Source organism: Eumetopias jubatus, unplaced genomic scaffold (assembly GCF_037043125.1).
Source record: "Eumetopias jubatus isolate StellerSeaLion01/CBP00866 unplaced genomic scaffold, mEumJub1_p1.0 scaffold_6, whole genome shotgun sequence".
Taxonomy (NCBI): domain Eukaryota; kingdom Metazoa; phylum Chordata; class Mammalia; order Carnivora; family Otariidae; genus Eumetopias; species Eumetopias jubatus.
In genome coordinates this window covers 65985304-65998420 of record NW_028274812.1, presented here as the reverse complement: position 1 = coordinate 65998420, position 13117 = coordinate 65985304, and positions in this window count along the sequence as shown.

The following is a 13117-nucleotide window of genomic DNA, read 5'->3' as shown; positions in this document are numbered from 1 at the left end:
GACAGTGAGCTCTGCTGGAATGGAATTAGGGATCCTGAAGTGGCAGAAGTCAGGTGCTGGCAGGGAACCTTGAGAGATATAGTGGGCACAGTTACAATAATTAGCTATGGAGGTCTATAGCAATGGCTAGTTATTGTAGAAATGTTACATACAATTTCCTCTCACAGTGTCCTCCCCCAAGATGCTAGATCAAAAGCAATACCACATTCTTGGTGGGTATTGCAGACACCATCAGGAACCTAAGAGATAGATAACGGAGTAGAAATTTTTGTTTTATACCCATTTAACTTTCCTGTTTACTGCAAAAGTTAGAGAGATCTTGGAGAATGACTGGATTATAACAACCTTAATCAGATGTTCTGGACATGGTATCTTCACTGGAGCAAATGAATAGATAGATGCCCTTGAACCCTGGTATGCTATACTATTTACCCTAAAAACACTGTCTTTAAGTGCCGGCTAATTAACAATCAGAAACCAGGTACGTTTTTTTTTTCTAGTTCTATGACAAATTTTTGCTCTCTGTTTTAATCTAGTATAGAGGAAACTTCATTGTTTACTTATGGCATTCCATAGACTACATGCAGATTAGCATTAGCATCAATTAGCATTATGCTAATTGAAGCAGGTAAGAAGGAAGCAATAAGCACCATAGTTGCTTTAGTGAGATACATACAGGCCTGCATAATCCATGAAGCTTTCTCTGGTCTCTCAGGTGGAGCATGTCAGGGGATACTCTCCTAAAGTGGAAGACAAATTGCTGCACTTTTTATCACCCTCCAAAAAGAAAAAAAGCAGAATGCTTAGTTAACCTCTTTAGAATTTTGAGCAAATATAGGGATACCTGGGTGGCTCACTCAGTTAAGTGGCTGCCTTTGGCTGGGGTCATAATCCCAGGGTCCTGGGATGGAGTCCCACATCAGGCTCCTTGCTTGGGCGGGAGCCTGCTTCTCCCTCTGCCTGACGCTCCCTCTGCTTGTATACACTCTCTCTCTCAAGCAAACAAATAAATTAAAAAATCTTTAAAAAGTAGGATTTGGAGCAAATATATAAAATATTTGGGCATGTTATTTTAATATACTTACCAGGTACCATTTGGTGCAGGTTTGAGTGGGGCCCAAAACAAAAGACCGCTACACAGCAGGTCTAGGCTCTAGCACAAGCTCTTGACATATGGACCTATAACCCAGCAGGCACAATGGTCCTGAAAGGGATTGTGGTACACAGAGATTCCTTGTGAGGTCTCTGCCACATCCAAACATGAGAATAACAACAGAGACCGCTTGGGTTTTAGATTAGATCGCTGCCCTATTCTGCCAGCAGTTATTCTCCATTTGAAAACTAGCTCCTGGTGTACACCTGGGTTTTGGTAAATAAACTCTAATTGCCTAATCATGGGACAACCAGTGATTTTATGACTCAAGTTTCCCAAAATGGGAAAGCAGACAAGAAGCGATTCTGAGGGATACAATGCTGAGGGGTGAATTGTGCTGATTATTCTATGTTTGTTCTTCCAGTTCAGCTCTTTACTCTTTTCCACCCTGTTGTGTGCTCTGTGAAGCCAAAAGTATATCCTGGGTTCCCTTGCCCTGAAGCTTCTAGGCCCTGTGTTTGGCCAATGGGAGGTTAATGAAATGGAGGGCAATAGGAGATTGATTATTACTTCATCCCCTGGGCCTCCTGTCTGCTGAGCTGAGGTTTAGCAATAGTTACGTTACCTCTCTAAGACCACACCTCCTTTTCCTATGGCCATACCTCAAACCCCTGGTAACTGTCTGACGATAGTGTTGGTTCTCCTCCAACCCTTGCTAATCCTTGGAACCTTCAACCTCTTTTGCTGCTCTTAACCTTTTTCACGACTCTATAAATAGTTCCTTTATTTAACTCCCAGCCAATTATTCCTTTGAGTATGCAATCATTTTTTACCCCCTGGAATAAATGGCAGAACAAAAGAGGATCCCAGGAAAATATCAGGTCATATTGTACTTCACATTTATGGACTTTTTAGTAAGGGGTAAATAAAATCTATCTCTTTTAAAGACACTGTTATTTTGGGGTTTTCTATTATAGGCAGCCAATATAATCCTCAATGATATAACTTCTCACTTTGGTAACTCCTTCTCCCACTTGCCTGGAAAGTGCTGCTTTTTGGTCTGATCCCAGCATCAGCTGCATCCCATAGATGTCTCTCTTCCCCTGAGTGTCAACAGACTTAGTGACGTTAGTGCTTATTTTGGGCTGAGAATATCTAAATGTTTCTTTATCTACCATTCCCATATCATCCGCTGTCCCTTAAACAAAATGTAGAAAACATGCCCCGAACTCAGTAGGTAATCAAAGTATGTTGTTGATAAGAATGATACTTTTCCCGTTTCTTTAGGAGGAGTCAAATTTCACAGCCTTCTAAGAGCAGAAGACTGATAGTTTAAATATTTTCTTTCTGGATTCTTGCCATAAGTCTGTCTTATGACAAGCTGGGTCTTTTTTTTTTTCCCCCTGAGTCTGCCTGAAAAGCAATGTGGAAGAATATCACTGGGGATGCTTTAGTGAAAAGGGGAGAAGGACTATGGCAGAGATTCTGGCCCTGTTTCATCTGGCTCCATGGTCATGTGTTGGGGCAGCTTTTGGAGTCAATGGCTCTCTCAAAGACCTTTGTGCTGGGTGTGGTACTGTCAGTATCTGCTCACTTAACTCCAGTGAAAACTTCTCTTTCTTAGCCACATCTGTCCCTCCAAAAGCTGTAGATGAGACCACCAGCTTCTCACTGAAGGGTGAGTTTGTCTGTATGTGTCTGACTGGCACATAGCTCATGAGACTAGAGGCACTGGGAGGGCAAAGAGTTTTTCTGCCTTGGGTACCTTCATATCCTTAGCAGCTAACACATTTCTGGCTCATAGTGGAAAGTCAAAGTAATTTCAAACAAATTAGTAAACACATCTTCAGGATCTCACTCAAAATCCAGCATAGTACTCATCCATAAAACCTTCCCTCACACTATTTTTTATCACCTTTGAAATGCTATATCTGACAGTTAGATTTTACTCCCTCTGTAGTTCCATAGTAGTTCATATATGTTTCTCTTACAGCATTTGTCAGGGTACCTCACAATTATACATGTCTTTCCCACTAGCCTATGTCATTATCAAGCATAGTAGCTCTACAAGTGAGAGTTTAAACCCTTGGGCTCTAAATTCCAGCTCTGCTACTTCATACCTATGTCATCTTAAGTGACTTAACTGCTAAGATTCAGTTTCCTTATTTGTAAAATGGATATAATTCATTCATTATGTATTTATCATTGATGTATTTATTATGTGCCAGATGCCAATGTAGGTATTGGTGATAGAGTTAAGAGAAAAGAAAAATAAGGGACACCTGGGTGGCTCAGTCAGTTAAGCATCTGCCTTTGGCTCAGGTCATGATCCCAGGGTCCTGGAATCGAGCCCCGTATTGGGCTCCCTGCTCAGCGGGAAGCCTGCTTCTCCCTCTCCTGCTGCCCCTGCTTGTGTTCCCTCTTTCGCTGTGTCTCTCTCTCTCAAATAAATAAATAAACTCATAAAAAATAAAAGAAAAATAAAAAGGAAAGTAAAGAGGAGGAAAAGCAAGTGGACAATGTCCTTGCCCTTATAGACAGTACATTCTAGCTACAGATGGATCCATATCTATCCATGTCCAGATCTTCAAAACAAGCAAACAATATAATTTCACACATTTACAAGTAATCAAAAAAAAAAAAAAATAAAGCAAGGTAAGGCAATAGAACCTGATAGACCTGGCAGAAAGTCCTAGTGCTTGCTAGAGAAGCCGATTTGTGAATTAAAGAAGACCCTCCAATCTTTAGGGCTGTGCATATATGTTCTGTTTCTTCTTGATGCACTGATAGGATTACACTTTCTACCGTCTCTTGAGTTAAGTATGACCTTGTGACTTGCTTTGGTTCATGAAAAGTGGACAGACTGGATTCCCATGCAGAAGTTTTAAGAAGAGCCAATTAAGATTTAATGTATCTCCTTTCCCTGTTGGAATTATTATGGAAATATTTATTGAGAAAGGTCTTTCTTTAGCTTAGGCCTTCACAGTGACCCATACTGGACATCAGCCCATGATTTGGGAATGGGTTTACTGTAACATAACCTATCCTATCCTTACTGATACATGCCTGATCACAATGTCTGGCACCCAGAAAGTACTTGGTACGTTCTTCTTCTTACTAATTTTATTTTGGTAACGTTTATATTGTCAATATTGAAACATACTAGGGAGTCAATATCTTTCTCTTGATAAGCATGGGTTTTAAGGCATTAAAGTGCAAGTCTTCTGAGCCTACCTTCACAAATAGGAAAAGTAAAGTCCAAGTAATTCAAATTACCTGTCAGAGGGGGCAGAATGGCAGCCCTTAGATCCAAAGAGGTCCCCCTGTGGGAAAAATTAAACTTTATGTTTCTAATGCTCTTTTTCTATTGATTAGCAATATAAAACTAGATACACACACTTTTGAAGTTATTTTATTCAACAACATAATAAATCTAATTATAAATTCAGAAAACCTTTAAAAATCAAGTATATAAATAAACAATGTTAACCCTAGTAAAATACAATCAGGAATAATAAACTTTGTCTCAAAATGCCAATATAAACTAATAATGGTTATTTTGAGCCACAAAAATTAAATTTTAAAAGAAATAACTAAGTAACTTAACTGGACAGAAATGTCAGTTTGAACTGAAATATAGCTCAGTTTCTCTTAAACCTTTGCAAGGGAGCCACGGGGGGCGGGGGGTGGTGTGTGTGGAACATAACTTTCTCTGGTGGCAGAAATTGCTAACAGCACCAGAGTAAATCTGCTGGTTGTGAAACATGTAAGGACAGATCTACAGAAGAGGAGAGAAACGCAAAACACATCAGAGGCAATTTTTCAGTGGATAAAATTAAATCAAAGAAAAAGCAAGTTTACTGGAACATAAATATAAATGATAAAATGAGAACTACATTTCTAAAATAAGAATGTGTCCCTTAAGTATTTCAATAATATCTATAAAATCAACTCCATGATTTAAAATTCTGTAAATGAAATTTTAAAAATCTTATTTCTGATGTAGACTAAAGACTAGTGACTTGATTATATTGTTTCTTTTTAGAGCTCACTATCTACCACAACAATTACTGCAGCGAAAGAATTAAATTGAATTTGTATAATATCTTAATAACAAATATAGTACAATCACCATAGTAGCTTTAATAGACTTGACTTGAGATAATGTGCTTTAATAGGCTAAATTTGAAAATATGCAGGTAATGCTTTTTCTAGGCCATTGAGATAACCAGTACAACTTCCTTCACTCTGGGAACTGAACAAGAAAAATTTATTCAATAGCCTAGGACATAGGTTACACTGTACTTTTAATTTTCCTGTTGTTTGACAAGACATGTTACCCTAAATAGAACAGATTTGTAAAATGTGTTCAGGTAAGAATGAGAAATTTCCTTTTGCTTTACTTTTAGCTTTTTCTTTTCTTTTTATTCCAAGCTCACAGTGCTGATTATGTGACTATCAAAAGAAACCTTAACCAATCAACCAAGTTTCCAGCAAGCAGTTTCTAGGAACTGCACACTTCAAATTGTGTAGGTATAAAAACCAAACAAACGGACCTATACACAAATTATCACAACAATAAAAATGATCTAATTCTTAAGTTTGTATCAGTAAAAACTTATTTTAATTCATCCGTCTATCCATTTCAGTTGATAAGTAAGTTTGAGATTTGGAAAATTGAATATAAACATCTTTCCAGATAATAAACCATAAAGAAAAATAATTATATATATATATCTTATATTAAGTCATACATATACTATCCATGACGACATACATATAGAAAGATATAGTCTTCATATACATATGCATGTATACATATATCTACAGATCTCTATCTATCTATACGTATGTATACACACAGAGATATACACACATACACAGAGGCATACATGTGTGGCTTAAATTCTGTGATTGCGTACCATACTGGAAACAATACGAACAAAGTTTGAACTAATTTAAACAGAAAAAAAAATCATGTTTTCTTTGGTTCTAACATGAAAATACAGATCTTGTCCTTTTCTTGAGTTCAATGAGTTTGCCTTAAATGGCTTGACACTACTGTGTTAGCAGGGTTAGTCAGACTCCCCAGAATTTCTAAAATGTATTAAAATAAAAGACTCTTCCACTAACAAATTCCACTAGAATTATCAATTCTTCACCACTGAAGTTTGGTCATTAGGCAGATGGATGGGTTTTTACTCCTCCTATCATTTTTAATTGTCATGGAATTACATTTATCCTCCCTAAACCAGTACAATGTAGGCTGTTCTTGCTTCAGTTGAAAGGGATGCACCCTAGAAGAGAGAAATTTTTCCATTATCACCAAAACACTTATTAAATGTCTATATTTTTAGGAGGCAGGGCTGAATGTTATAAAGAGGAATGAATTAGGTTTAATTCCTGCCTCATTGGAGGTGAGAGTGTGAGATGTCCAGACAACAATGATGCAGGCACCCGAAGGCCATGCATCAAACACGGGAAAAGAGATGAGTTGAGTAAGTTGCTATCATGAACATTTGCACCCTTGGGCAAAGTATATCAGTGTACTGGGTGAAAAAGGAGACCCTCCGGAGATGCATGTCACAGTGATTCACAACCACTCCACCAATCATATAGGTAAGACCTCTGCTGAAAGAAATCCCAGGATTTAACTGAATGCTGTTCAAATGAGCACATGATAAGAAGGGATAGGTGCAGTGGGATTTTTCCTAAATCTTCCACATCTCATCTCAGAACTTACCAAAGGGAAGTGATCGCCAGCTACATCTGCTGTACGTATTTTTTAAAACGCCTTTGTGCTGGCAGGAAGAGGGATCAAATAGGAAATGAGCGGGTTATTGGCAAACATGGAGAACTACACTAGAGCAGTGAATACTTTTCATACTGGTAGAGTTTAAGTACATGCTTAGAGAATTATACCCATTTTATACATCAGACACCCCTAATGCACCAACATATCACTACCTCTCCTTTACTCCCCAGCTCTAAGTGGTTACCAGATCCCACTAATTCTACCATATTTCTAACTCTCAACTTAACCTCTCTTTCACCTTTTGCAAAACAACCAAATTATCATAGATTGTTTATCTTTTCTTTTTGAATAATTATAATAACTGCCTAGCCATTTTGTTTTTGGATTTCTAGTCTGTATACCAATTTTTTCCATAATAGGTCCACATGGCCTATTAATTTGAGGTTGATTTTTTTCAAAAATATACATAATATTATATACTTTTCACTTTAAAAATCCAAGAGTTTCCCATCAATTGGGCAATAAACTCTTGGCTAATCAAAATAATACATAAATAACTCTGATATATCAGTTTTTTTCTTCAGGAACCTCTTGATCACTACCTTCATTCCCCCATCTCAGCCGCGAGTTTGATGAACTCATTGTGTTTTCACGCTTATCTGTATGTGTATATATTGTTCCCTCTGCCTGAAATATTGTGTTCTTTCTTCTCCACTTGAAGAGCCCTTCCCTTACCTCCCATATCAAGTCTAAATGTTGTCTCTCCTACGTGGCTTTCTGGTGTGTTCCAAGATACTCCCTACTGTTTCACCCGTGACATTTTTATGGGTCTGATTCTTCCAATGTATGAGAGCTCTGAAAAGGCAGACACAGGGTCTTGTTCATGTATCCTCACTTGCCAACACTATCAGTGATTTAATATCTCATTACATGTTGATTTTTATTTTTATAGTGATTTCAAGCACATTGTTTCATTTTATGCCTTCAATGATTTTGCAAAGTATTACACCACAGAGGTTGTTCCCATATAACAGATAAGGAAATTGAGTATTAAAGCCAACAAATAAATGAGAGTTTTAGATTTGTTTTAAATATTTGCTTTGTTTTGTTTTACTTATAGCCTATATATCTTTCCAGTGTATCATAGCACTTGTTATATAAGCATTACATTCAATCACATGTGAGTGTGTGTGAATTTCCCTCTGCTAGGGGGAAAAAAGGAATATTATCCCTCTGTATGTACATGATTTTCTTTGAACATTCATTAAGGATCAGGATATTATAAACAACAAAAATTCTCTTATCCTTTATTTCTTTCATTTTGACTCTAACCTCATCATGACATAAACTATGGCTTGACAGATGATCCCACCAAGGTATTATAAAACATTCTTGATAGGTGCTTTAGGATAATGATTTATGAAATATTTGTTGAGATCAACTACTATGAATAGAGCATTCCAGAAGTCTTAGCACAAAAGTTCTAATAGATCATATCCTTTGTGCACTTTAGGGGAGGTAACCATAAATTTATTTTGATACTGTCTATGTCAGTTGGTATGTTTTATTTTTCTTTTATGCAAAACAATGAGTACTAATATAAGTGAAAACCTGTGATGAATAGAGGCAAATACAAAAGGAACTAGTTAATGTTGTTCCTACATTTCTATGTTGAAAATAAACCAGATTTAGTTTTCATCATACATGAGAGGAAGGGGGCAGGAAATAATATTAGCCAATATAACCAACTCATTTTTCTTTCCAGAAAACAGCAAGATTTAAGAACATGGGGAAATAATGAGAGGAAGAACATTCAGGCAGTCTTAGAACTCTGAAGGCCAATGACTACATGATGGGTTTTGTGGAATATAATACCGTTGTTTTCCTATATACAACACAGCCACTCAAGCAGCTTTCAGTGGGGCACATGGCTTCAATTGCTTCTATAGTGGCTGTGATGGTTTTGTTCCGGTTCATTCACATTGGGTTCCCCGATCCCTATCTGTGTGCACAGCCGGGCATTTATAAGTAGATGCCTGGGATCTGCTAGTGACTTCCTTCTGATGAACTGTGTGTGTAAAAATATCTCTTCTTATCTGAACGTTTACAGCAAAATTTGGTAAATCATGTAAGATTCAGGAGGGAAGACATAAAACTAAAATCGTGATTTCAACACCTTGAACTCTTGCTGTGTGCTTTGTCACTCTTGGGCCTTACTCAAATGGTTAATGAGACCCAAATTATTTGAAATGCATGTTTCTAAAAATGTAAGTGGGATGCAACCACATTTGCGTACAGAGCTATTAAAATGATGAGACCATTATATTGTATCCAAGGATAAAAGACATTGTAAATATTTAGTCTTTCATAGTCACAAACCACTTAAATGGATGAATATAGTCTAGTCATTGGTTTATGGTTCTAATAACCTCCAGGAAATGTCAAATTCACATGTTATCCCAGAACACAAGATTTAGCTTTTGGATCTTTAATTTAACTAAAAGGTGTGTAAAAGCACACAGTCATCCAGCTCCCTATTGGCTCCACATCTGTGTAGGATTATAGGCAAACAATATTTGAGCTAGCACTGGCAGTCACATAGGTTAGCTAGCTTGAATGTAATTAATTGTATTTTTTTTTTTTTAAGATAGACACAAAAAGAATGAAGGAGGACAATTTGGAGAAACACTGTTTTCAGCAATAATCTTACATATGAGGTAAGGTTCAAAGTTGCCAAAATGAAATCTGGAAATAGAGATCCATCAGCCTTATGTCTAAAGTAAATCATAATTGTTCTGAAAATGATTAACGCTGGGTGACAGCCAATGTTCCTTTGATAAAATAGTACTTAGTTTGATTCCACAACTGAGCAGACAGGAAATGGCTCACCTTTTGGTAATGAATTAACTCTTTCTTAGAGGGCTATAGTAATTCCAAAATATAAGCCCGCAAAATGTCCAGGATGCCAGGAAATTAAACAGAGTTTCCAAGGGTAGCAAATAGTTGTACTTTTTCTAACATTGTCTTACATTCTTTACTTCTATTCTTATCTGCAGATTTTGTTGGACAATGTAACTATTGCTCAAGTTGCTTCTTAAAAATTCTCTCTGTGGATTCGGCAGCATCAAAGTAGAAGTTTAGTAAACAATGGTATGACAGTACTCCTTGGTGACTTTGCAGCTTGCAAAAATTACCTAAAATATTTTTCAATACTTTATAATAAGGGGAGACACAGGCAGAGCAAATTCCCATAATTTGTCAAACATAGTCAATAAAATTGTAATAAGATCTTGAAATTTCCTGATCCCTGGAATGCAAAAAAAAGCAAAACAAACAAACAAAACCCAAAAACAACCCCCCCACCTCCGGGCCAAACTACTAAGTTGGGTCTCTGTCATCATATGGTATATTTAAATGCCTCTTTTAGACACTTGTCTCCCCATTCTACTCCATACTCCCTATATGCACCATTGCCAAGTCCAGGCTCTTCCTTCCCATGGGGATAACTTAAATCTGTCTAGAAAATGATTTGATCTGCAGAATGCAGATCATTTTAAACTGGAATGAAAAATAAAGCCTTGGAGACAGCAGAGAATGTGGTTATAGTAGTCCACGTTAAAAATGACCAGAGCATCAACATGGGATTTGGCTGCTAGACTAGTGTGGTTATTAATGGACAAATGCTCTTTTCTCAACAGGGAAACTGCTTCTGCTCCTCGTGGTTATGGGAATAGGAAATGGAAGGAGACAACACTTACTGGCAGACACATTACTGACCCTGCAGAGGCAGCAAGAAAAATGAGCAGAGAAGGCTTTAGAGAAGAGTGTCCTGCCAAGCAGAATAATTGCCGCAGGAAGTACAGGATACACTGGACATGATGTTGACTGGGTTGGATCATCCTCTATCAGAGTCAAATGGATCAACCAAATGGGTTGGTGAATCAAATTATCCTAGAATGTTGAAATCACTGGGTAGGAAGCAAGGGCATCCTGATTCCTGTCCATTTGTGAGCTATGGATATTTGAAGGAACCAAATTTTACTTCACTTACAGGCATGTATGGACGGTTACTTGCTACCTATATATCTGGAATGGTCCTGAGTTCAGATATTCATTCTGCAATCAGAATATGTCTTGATTTTTTGTTTTAATGAATATGGCAATAAAATGATGTAGAGATGCAGTTTTAGACCAGCACAATTCTCCAAGTTAACGCTTAAAACAAACAAATAAAAGGGTCAGAATTTTTTTTAAATTATAGATTTTAGCAGATATATTTGGTTAGAAATGAACAAATATTAATTGTATGTTTTTTTGATTTGATATTTTGCTTATTTCGTATCTCAAAATGGTTTACTTATGACCGAATCAAATCCTTATGAAAAACATATTTGGAACTAGAGTCAATACAATCTAATGCATAAAACAGATGAAGGAGAAATAAATAATGAAAGAACATAAATAAATAAAATTAAGTGACAAAACAAGCCATGTTTTTTTTTTTTTAAACATTTATTTATTTATTTTGAGAGGGTGAGAATGAGAAAGAGAGAGACAGAGCACATGAGAGGGGGGAGGGCCAGAGGGAGAAGCAGGTTCCTCGCTGAGCAGGAAGCCTGATGGGGGACTTGATCCCGGGACTTCAGGATCATGACCTGAGCCGAAGGCAGTCGCTTAACCAACTGAGCCACCCAGGCGCCCAAGAAAACAAGCCATGTTACTGTAGGCTAAATAATATGTAGACAGGCCCCTCCTTAGAAGCAGATATTCTGCTTAGTGTTTTGTTTTGTTTTTTTTTTTTCTCTTTTCTCTGACATTTTGACTTAGGGAGTGCAGAGAATAGCTTCTCCTGGGAACAAAAGCACAATTAAAGGAGTCAAGCAGAGGGACAGACCAGTACTCACCTCTGCTATTTAGAACTTGAGGCGTAAGTGGGTAATTTCTGAAGCAAGACGTCTTTTGCAGGGCTATATTTTTGAGATGCTAAAAATTCTTCCACTAACAATGTATTCTCCCACTTGTGATTTATTATTGAATTTTAGAGCAGGAATTTTTCGAGGCTTTTCGGGTCTCTATAAAACAATTTGTTTAAATGAAACTTCCCCGGGAAAGGGTCATTATGAGCAGACACTCACTCAGGCAGTTTTCTTTGTAATCATCTTAGAAAACCCTGCTTGCTGGAAAGGGGAAATAAGATGACCCTTGAAGGGGCTATGGGAAAAGGAAAATTGGGTGGCTCGCCTGGGAAGAAATGGAAGTGAAAAGGTATTAAAATGGACTATGCATAGTCAAAGTATTATCACAACTAACAAAATGACAATAATCCATTTTATTTTATGTTTTTCATTTTTTCTAGTTTTATTGAGGTATAATTGACATACACTGTATAAGTTTAAGGTGTATAGCATAATGGTTTGATTTATATATATTATAAAATGATTACCTCAATAAATTTAGTTAACATCCATCATCTCGTATGGATACAGTAAAAGAAGAAAGCAAAAAAAAAAAAAAAGGACTTTCTCTGGATCTCTGCCTTTTCTGCAGTTTGCCCCACTCTGGCATACAAAGGGGTCCAGCTCTGGCTGCTCTTCGTGATGATGTTCTTGGCAGTCAGCTGAAACTCTGCACAGAGAATGCCACAGTCACAGTAGGATTGTTTCCGTATTGAAAAAGCAGAGACCAACTTCTTGGCACTCCATCAGAAGAGATGTGATTTCCTAACGAAAGTGGAATGCTCAATCAGAAGAGTTGTTGGAACCTTCCCCTCTGCCACTAAACCTGGTGAATGGTTTGAATTTTTCCAAAATTATTTCAAATTTAGCTGCTAGGAGGCTGTGCCGACTGTTCCAATTTTTCTTTCAATTTTGCCTTTTTTGGATGCTTCCCTCAAGTCTTCCAGGATAGTTCAGTCATTAGTCAGAGCTGGAAGGTTTATTATTTATTTTGACAGTCACCAGCTTATTTTGTCAAATAGTACACATTACTGCTCCATTTGACAGGTGTTACTCTTAAAATCCTTCAGTTTCTTTTTCCTCCTTTGAGTGAGGCTTCTATATCTGCTGTCTTGTTTGCCTTCCCAAAGGAAGCACAGTACATTTTCTGGTTGATAAAAGCTTTGCTTTGTTTCTACTTTTCAGTGACAGATTAGGCAGTGATTGGTCAAAAGCTTTTTTCTTGATTTAATCTAAATTTTGGTGATGTGCTTAAGCTGGGATCCAGTGGGAGATAAAATAGAATAAAAGAAAGGATAGTGGGCACAGTATAAC